A 7,358-nucleotide genomic window follows, 5' to 3' on the forward strand; every position below is an offset into this window, starting at 1 on the left:
AGAGTCAGCTCTGCGCTCTCACGGAAAAGTTTCAGGTCTTTGCCGGCAAATACCTGACACCCACGGATGGGGGATGGTGGGCATGTGACACAGGGTTAACCCCGTGCATCTCACCAATGTTGATAGACCAGACTGGTTTCTGTGTTCTAGTGCACCTCTATCCTCTGGTCATATACCATGACTCCCGATCCTTTGAAGAATTGGCGGGAGGCCTGACCCACAGATACAAAAGGGAACCCGTCAGTGTAACATTAGCTGTCCTCATGGGATTTGGAACCGCCTTAGGTATAGCGGGAGTGGGAGTGGGAGGGGCTGCATATGTGGGAGGTCAACAAAACCTAAAGCAATTAAAAGCTGCTGTAACACAGGACTTGAAGGCCATCGAAAAATCTGTCTCGGCATTAACAATCTCCCTCACCTCCCTATCAGAGGTAGTGCTTCAAAACCGTAGAGGCTTAGACTTAGTTTTTATCAAGGATGGAGGGTTGTGCTCAGCCCTAAAAGAAGAATGCTGTTTTTATGCTGATCACACCGGGGTAGCACGCGATTCCATGGCCAAGTTCCATGAGCGTCTGGAGGAGCTAAATTGGGAAAAGATTGATCAAAGCAGTTGGTTTGAAAGTTTGTGGTCTAAATCCCCCTGGCTCACTACATTGTTGTTTATGATAGCAGGACCTGTCATCATCCTACTATTGCTTCTCACTTTTGGCCCTTGCATTCTTAACAAGCTATTGCAGTTTATCCATGAGAGGCTATCCATTTTGCAGGGCATGGTATTAGCCCAACAATACCAAGCATTACAGACAATTGACACACCTGTAAACGATATAGAAACTCCCTAAATTTTAAGATTAAAATTAGTCCAAAGACAAGAGGAGGGAATGAAAGATTGAAATCGGGGCTATGTCCATTTCACAATTTACTAACTGCTAATTCTGCTTCTGTAAATTTGCTTGCGCTAGCACAGACCCTCCCAGGAAATAAGTAAAAAGTTTCAGAGTCCAGATGCAGGCCCTGGGACAAGGTCTGCAAACCTAGATAAAGAACAAAAGAGTATGTTCTTCTAAATTCCTGTGTAAAAACTCTCAGCAAGGGACTCAAGATAAAGACTATCTGGCAAGCCCAGCAAACTAGGTCAAATGTCAACCAATCATGAGCCTGTAACTATGTGGACTCCCCTCCAGGGAAGCCTCCCCTAGAGAGCCAACCAGTTTACGACGAGTGTTACAAGACTTCCCACACAACAAAAAGATTGCTGGAGTACATGATGATTTTTAAATTAAGCCACTCCTGGTGTTTTATGCTAATCCTGTGGTTTTTGCCTTTAAAAGTGCCTGTATCCACTGCTCGGGGCTCCCTGTCTGCCCTGGAAAGAGAGTCCGTTTTTTGTAAATGCCAAATAAACTCCTCTTGCTTGTTGCATCTGGTGGTTTGGGGTCTTGGTTCCTGGGGTGCCCTCCCATTGAAGAAAGTATCCCAGTGAGTCTGGGGTCTTTCAGGCCTGGCCTACATCACTTAATATAATTTTTTCCAAGTCTTTCCATTTCCTACAAATGAGGCAATGTCATTCTTTCTGATGAAGGCATAGAATTCCATTGTGTATATATACCACATTTTCTTGATCCATTCATCTATGGAGGGGCATCTTGGTTGGTTTCCAATCTTGGCTATGGTAAATAATGCTCCAATAAACATAGTTGTGCTGGTGGATTTAATATGGTTTTGTTTGTAATCATTATGGTAAATGACCAAATGTGGGATTGCTGAGTCATAGAGGAGCTGTATGTGAAGTCTTTTGAGCAACCTCCACACTACTTTTGAAACAACTGCCAAATAAATAAGTGGACTAAAGACTTAAAGAGAAACTTCTCTGAAGAGCAAAGAAGGATGGCCAATAAACACGTTAAGAAACGCTCAACATCTCTACCCAGAAAAGAAATGCAAATCAAAACAACATTGAGATAACACCTCACCCCAGTTACAATGTCTATAAACAAAAACTCTAATAACAACAAATGCTGGAGGGATTGTGGACAGAAGGAAACCCAACTCCATTGTTGGTGGGAATGTAACCTTGTTCAACCACTTTGAAATTCAGTTGTTTTTTTAAGGACATGTTGTTGGAGGATTGAATTTTTTGAGTTCTAAGTATATTTTAAATCCGAGACCCTTGTCCATCAAATGGCTAGTAAAGATTTTCTCACAATCCGTTTGCTTTCTATTGATCTTGCTATCTATGTCCTTTGTCATGCAGAAGCTTTGTGCCTTCAATCACCATGAATTTATATGCATGAAATCTGATAAGAAATATGAGGGTTTGTTATGGCTGTAAGACATGATTTACTTTTAATTTTGGTAAGATATTTATTCAACCCCAAACTCAAGTGAACTGTTTTGAGTACAATGGCTGATAATTATTCTTTCCTCACAGTTGATTTTTTGTGAATTTAACCTTAATTTGTCCTCTTTGATGCACCTTGTATTGAATTAATATTTTATATTAATGATGTCTCTTTTAAGATTTTAATTTATTGTCCTATGTCTTGATATCTTCTGTTATCCTTGAATGTGGCTAGTAATATGCAAATGCCTACTAAGGAAAAAAGAATCAATGTGGATAATAATAATGGTTAGATATTAGCTTGCTCAGGTAGCAAATGAATCTTTCTTACCCTAAAAGATTGATAATATAGAGCAAAGGAACTTCCTTACATTAACATCAAGTTTGACTGCAAATTTTAAACAAAGTCAGGAATAAAAGAATGCAAATGAAAACTACACTGAGATTCCTACTACCTCACGTTAAAAAAAGAGATCATATCAGAAGCTGGCACATATGTGACCAAATGGGAACGCTGCTATTCTGTTGTATTAATGTAGACTAGATTCAACCACCTTGGAAAGCATTTTGGAGGTTCCTCATATATTAAAAACAGAGCTGCTGTATCAATCAGCAATCCTGTTCCTTTGCATTGACCCAAAGGATTGCATACTAGTATACAATAAACATACCAACATGACTATGAATATTGTTATATTTACTTAATATAGCTAATGAATGGAACAAACTCTGGTAGATCAGTCCCCTTTGGCCTACTGCATATAACCATTTCTTGAAATGTGTACATCCTGTAAATTCCATAAAGCTTTTAGAGGCTAAATGGGTTGAAGTCGATAATGGTAATTAGGAAGATGTTAAAAAAGACTTGTAACAACTGTTCGAATTTGTCAGCTTTTTCCTTCTTATAAAAATGTAATTGTTTTGTCTGTCATTGGGCTGAAATCTGGGCATTAACACTGTCCTTCAATACTTCAGCTCAAGGCTAGCTCTCTACAAGGAATAAAACCCAGAGTCTCATGCATACTTGTCTTGACTCCAACCTATAATACTTTTACCAAATGATAAATTAGGTCATACATATTTTTTAGTTTGATTTCACAACCTAGTATCTGATCAGAACATTTCAGCCATACACACACACACACACACACACACACACACACACACTCACATTGTCCTACCAAAAATTCACACTGAAAGAATGAAGCTATAAGCAGCATGTTACTAACATAAGTTACTCTAGGAAGGAATCCCAGTTTGAAAATTTTTTCATACATTCCCTCATATCGTCCTGTGCCTTGAATTATTTACATTAAACTTATTCAACTATAGAAGACCAGTTATCACAGATGAACACAGACAATTAACAAAACACGATACACTTTAATTACCTTTGATATATTATAAAATTTAGACCAAATACATTTGTGCACATACTTGAATCAACCCCATCTTTATGTACTCCCAAACCAATGAAGACTGATGCTGATTTTGAAAAATTTTCCCATTGAAAGAATTTGAAATTAGGATGTGGCTGGGTTTCACAGTAGTCATTGTGTAATTGGACAATGTCTACACAACCATGAGAAAAAAAAACAACTTGATTGCTTTTATTATTTTGAACATTAGATTATGTATGGACTTGATTTTAAAATTGTAATACTTCATTATGAAGGGGTGTTGGATCTTGTCAAATGCTTTCTGCATCTTTTGAGATGCGTATATTGAACCTGCTTTGCATACCTGAAATGAAACCTGTTCGATTGTGGTGTAGGATTTTTTGAATGGATTGCTGAGGTCAATTAGCCAAAATTTTGTTGAGAAGCTTTGCATCAATGTTCATCAAAGAAACCTGCCTGGTTTTGGGATGAGGATTATGATGGCTTCATAGAATGTGTTCGGTAGTGAAATTTCTCTTTCAATTTCATTGAATAGTTGGAGAAGTATTGGTGTGAGCTCTGCTTTGAAGTCCTTGTAGAATTCTGCTGTAAAACCATCTGGTCCTGGACATTTCTTAGATGGAGGGTCTCTTATTCCCAACCTCATTTTTCAAGGAAATAGAAGAAGCAATCCAAAAATTCACATGAAACAATAAAAGACCCTGAAGAGCAAAAACGATCCTCAACAGAAAGAATAAGGCTGGAGGAATATCAATACCAAATTTCAAACTCTACTATAAAGCCATAGTATTCAAAACAGCTTGGTACTGGCACAAGAACAGACCTCAGGATCAATGGAATGGAATGGAAAATACAGAAATGAACCTAGAGACCTATAGCCATCTCATCTTCGATAAGAGAGCTAAAAAAATAGAATGGAAGAAAGAGAGTCTCTTCAGTAAATGGTGCTGGAAAAATTGGTTAACTACTTGTAGAAAACTAAAGCTAGATCCTTATATATCACCTTGCACCAGAATCAACTCCAAATGGATCAAAGACCTCAGAGTCAAAGCAGACACTCTGAAAACATTACAGGATGGATTAAGAGAAACCCTTGGTCTTCTTGGCACTGGCCGAAATTTTCTTAATAGAGACTCAGAAACACAACCATCAAAGAAAAGTTGGACAAATGGGATTACATGAAGTTGCAGAGCTTCTGCATGGCAAAGGACATAGCTAGCAAGATCAATAGAAAGCCCACTGAATGGAAGAAGATCTTCACTAGCCATACAACGGACAAGGGTCTCATATCTTAAATATACCTGGAACTCAAAAAATTAAATCCCCCAACAACAAATCTTTAAAGAAACAACTTCCCAATAAATAAGTGGGCTAAAGACTTAAAGAGAATCTTCTCTGAAGAGGAAAGAAGGATGGCCAATAGACATATGAAGAAATGCTCAACCTCCCTAGCCATAAAATAAATGCAAATCAAAACGACATTGAGATACCCCCTCATTCCATTTAGAATGGCTAAAATCAAGAACTCTAAAAAGAACAGATGCTGGAGGGGATGTAGATAGAAGGCAACCATACTTCATTGTTGGTGGGAGTGTAAACTTGTTGAACCACTGTGGAAAGTAGTATGGAGGTTCCTCAAAAGACTTCACATAGAGCTCCCCTATGACCCAGCAATCCCACTTTTGGGCATTTAACCAAATGTTTACAAACAAGACTACACTAAAGCTACCAGCACGACTATGTTTATTGCAGCACTATTTACTATAGCTAGGATATGGAACCAACCCAAATACCCCTCAGTAGATGATTGGATCAAGAAAATGTGGTATATATATACACAATGTAATTCTATGCCTATATCAGAGAGAATGGCATTGCCCCAGTTGTTCGGAAATGAAAAGACTTGGAAATACTTATATTAAGTGAAGTAAGCCAGGCCCAAAGAAACAGAGGTTCCATGGTTTCCCCTATTTGCAACATCTAATATATGTCTGAGTCAAGCAGAAAAGATAAGATAAGGTGATGTTAGGGAAATGAACCCTAAGATATGTATTCCAATGTTTTTTTTTTCTTTCATGTGATTGTTTCTAACACATTTATAAGATTATTTCTTTGTTGCTTTGTAGGTCCCTCTCCCACTGTATAACCCCTGCTTTCACTGTATTTGATGTCGGTATAATTTGTAGAGTAGAAGGGAAAAAACAAATCGTTTAAATAGGGATACAGGTGGATCCATTGGAACAACGAGATGTACAAGTCGTTACGTCGAAAAATGAACTTTACAACTAAGTGAGGGGGGAGGGCGTGTAACAGGGAGGATTGTGTTGGGGGGCGGGGACAGGATGGGAATGGATGGGAAGGGGAAACAAAGGAGAAGTCTACAATGCTTGATAAGAAATGTACTCATTATCTTGCCCATGTAATTTTAATCCCTCTGAGTACAGTATTTTCACAATAAAAAATAAAAATTAAAAAAATAAAATTATCATACTATAGCCACTGTGCATCTGTCTGTATGGAATATGTGAAATTCCGTTGTTATCACATATCCTAATTCAGTATTTTATAGTGTAACATGTATTACAGAAAATGAAGCATCTTCTTCACAGGCAAAACAATAAAATGAATGGAATATTGTTTACAATAAAGCAATCATGAATGCATTCTGATGATTTTCTTAACAATTCCTAACATAGTAAATATTCTTGCAAAGTGCATATATGAATTTAACCAAGTCAGAAATATCTGCAGTTGTTTGTGTCTTCAACTACTATTAAAGAATAATTATCTACATACTTACCTATAAAATCATATATATTCATAGAAAATTAGATAGAGTTAGTAGAGAAAATAAAAACCGATTTTTCTGATTCCATTCAGCATACAGTTATTTAAATTACATTTGAGTCAATAAAAATCAGGTTAAAATTATGGGTAAAGTTTGCAAATGGAAGCATTTTGACAAAGGAATTCAATTAAGGCCAAGTTACATTTTTTTTTAAATAAAATAATGTCAAATGTATTTCTCTAGTTTGGCAATAAATAACCTGAATATTCATGGATTGATATAAAGGTACATGAAATTAGAAAATGACACTGGCAAATATACTCAAATAATTATGTATTCTATTCAAATTATTAATCCCTGAAAAGTTGATAATTGCCAAATGAGAAATTGAAGAGTAATCTTCACACATTGTGTTCCTCAACAAGTCCCCAGGGTTTCTATGATATAGTGCCCCTTTGAAATTTTTTTTATCATAGTTCAAAATTGAAAATAGTATACTCCTGTAAAGTGTTCATATTCATGTGAATAGTTTTCATTCAATACAATTCTTTTATCTTTTATATAGTAAAGTATAGACATTTATTATAAACACACAATTTTTTGTCAAAAATATATGAACAATACTTCATTGATTCTAATTGGATAAGAGGAATGATCAGAGAAATCCAGAAAAATATTTCCATGTTTACTTGGATAGTATCATTGAGTTGATGGGTAAATTTGAAAAGTGTAAAGAGTTTAAAGTGTAGGAATATGTAGATATTCCCTCTTGAAAATAGAAATTGTTCAACCAAGAATGAGAAGGATTTTCGGTATACTCATTACCTTT

The sequence above is a fragment of the Dipodomys spectabilis genome, unplaced genomic scaffold (genome assembly GCF_019054845.1).
Source record: "Dipodomys spectabilis isolate Male_0828 unplaced genomic scaffold, ASM1905484v1 ptg000533l, whole genome shotgun sequence".
Taxonomy (NCBI): domain Eukaryota; kingdom Metazoa; phylum Chordata; class Mammalia; order Rodentia; family Heteromyidae; genus Dipodomys; species Dipodomys spectabilis.